At 33.3% G+C, this 2,204-nt stretch overlaps 1 protein-coding gene across 18 annotated transcripts in view; it reads left to right on the top strand.

The window, feature by feature from the left end:
• Positions 1-2,204, top strand: part of NRXN1 (neurexin 1) — a 1,147,673-nt gene that overhangs the window by 236,711 nt on the left and 908,758 nt on the right. The gene's annotated exons all lie outside the window — the stretch shown is intronic.

Raw genomic sequence — 2,204 nt, 5'->3', positions numbered from 1 at the left:
GTTGCGGAGCACAGGCTCTGGACGCGCAGGCTCAGCGGCCATGGCTCACAGGCCCAGCCGCTCCGTGGCACGTGGGATCTTCCCGCACCAGGGCACGAACCTGTGTCCCCTGCATCGTCAGGAGGATTCTCAACCACTGCGCCACCAGGGAAGCCCAAAACTCCTTTTTTTAAAAAATAATTTTTATTGGAGTATAGTTGATTTATAATGTTGTGTTAGTTTCTGCTGTATAGCAAAGTGAATCAGTTATACATATACATATATCCATTCTTTTTTAGATTCTTTTCCAATATAGGTCATTACAGAGTATTGAGTAGAGTCCCCTGTGCTATACAGTAGAACAATTCTCCTTAAGATTAAAATGAGGACTTTTCTATGCTTCTAGAAGGTAGAAAAACTACTTTTTCTATAGTTTCTAGGTGTTTCCCTAGTTACTTTGGTTTCTTTACCTCTTGGCCTTATAAGGGAAACAGTTTGGTCTGATTTGAAGGTGTATGTATAACCACACATATTATTTGCATGTAATCAAATATTCAGTTCACCATTATATTGGCAAGCACATGCTGTTGTATGTCAGTCATTGTATTATATCTGTATAATCTATTTAAAAATCACAGAAGTGACCGATGACTTGATATTTAGATGGTTTTATCTAGTAATTTAATTTAAATATATGCTGCATGAAACCAAGTGTTTAAATAAAATAAAAATATATGATTGAGTTTTTTGAAAAGTATAAAGTTCCATTTTAAACTGTATTCTGAGGGTGCACATGCAGAGGTAGAACTCTTACCATTTAGTTTAAGTGAAAGAGTCATCTAGTCTAGATAATCACAAGTTGTCATACTTCTATAGACTATTAAAGAAGAAATCAAGTATACTCTTTATGAAATTGGTGAAATGTTGTTTAGTCTGATAGAAGATAGCTTATTCACGGTTATCTTTTGTTTTTGATCTTTTGCAGATCTGCATTAGATTATTATCTTTTATTAGAGTCACATAAAAGTTTATACAAAGACATTCAAGTTACTACAATTGGTTTAAATTTATGAGGTCAGATAATAAATCTTAGTGTGGCTTTTCTTTTTCTCTCTCTTATGAAAGAGTATCAGTGCTCTTGACACTTGTCTAACAGAATATTCAGAAGTAACTCTAGGCCACTGGTTGCAACCGTATGTGTTTTGGAATACCAACTGTAGAACTTTAGCACTGTTTTCATAGGTAGACAAAAAAAATATGTGATATAAATGTGGTATAAACATTCTCAGTGGTAAAGAGAAGTCTACATCTTGATTTTTTTTTATTTGACATAACTTACTGTGTATACAAAAAATTTCCATGTGTTCCAGTGGTCTAGAACAGATATGTGCCTATATTGGTTGCAGGCAATAATGGTAAGATTTAGAAAGGACAAAAGAATATTTAAGCGTATGAGCAACTGAGAGACTATCGAGTTAGCAAAATCCAGTCCCTAAGAGTTCTAAGAAATTGTAAATTTAAGTCACAGTGATTTTTCAAGGAAATCATCAGTGTTACTTTAACAGGTCTTTGAGAGAAAAGATATATGTTGTTACGTTGTGTTTAAGGAATAAAGGCAAAAATTCCATACTTCATTTGTCTGCAGGCCAACTACACCTTTCTTCCTGGCTTTATAGAGATATAATTGACATATCATTACTTTTTAAATTAGATCATTATCCATGGAAAACTAGCCCCCCCAAAATTATTTTAAGTTATCTGATGCACTTACCAAAGTATGAATTTCTTTATGAATGTTCTCAAAGTAAGATGCAAACACTTTTATTAAAGTATTAGCTTACTAATATGCTGATTAATTTCTGTGTTGTGTCAAAGCAAGATAAAAATTTTTAGAGTAAATTTAGAGGCAATTTAATATATATATTGAACTCAGCCAGCGATTTCCACTAATAGTGCTACTTACTATGCTTGTTTATGTTATAAGATGAATTTTTGGGTGTAAAATGTTTATTGCAGAGATTAACATTTTTGAAGTATCAGGTGTTGACTCTTTAAAAAGACATTACAACTAGTAATAAACATCCTTTGGTTCACTCTCAGGTTTCAAAACACTGGAAAATATTATTACTTTATTAAGAACCTTTTCATTTCTTTTTTTTTTTTTTTTTTTTTTTTTTGCGGTACGCGGGCCTCTCACTGTTGTGGCCTCTCCCGTTGCGGAGCAC

This window comes from Physeter macrocephalus, chromosome 12 (assembly GCF_002837175.3).
Source record: "Physeter macrocephalus isolate SW-GA chromosome 12, ASM283717v5, whole genome shotgun sequence".
NCBI lineage: Eukaryota > Metazoa > Chordata > Mammalia > Artiodactyla > Physeteridae > Physeter > Physeter macrocephalus.
This window is presented reverse-complemented; position numbering and strand designations above follow the sequence as displayed.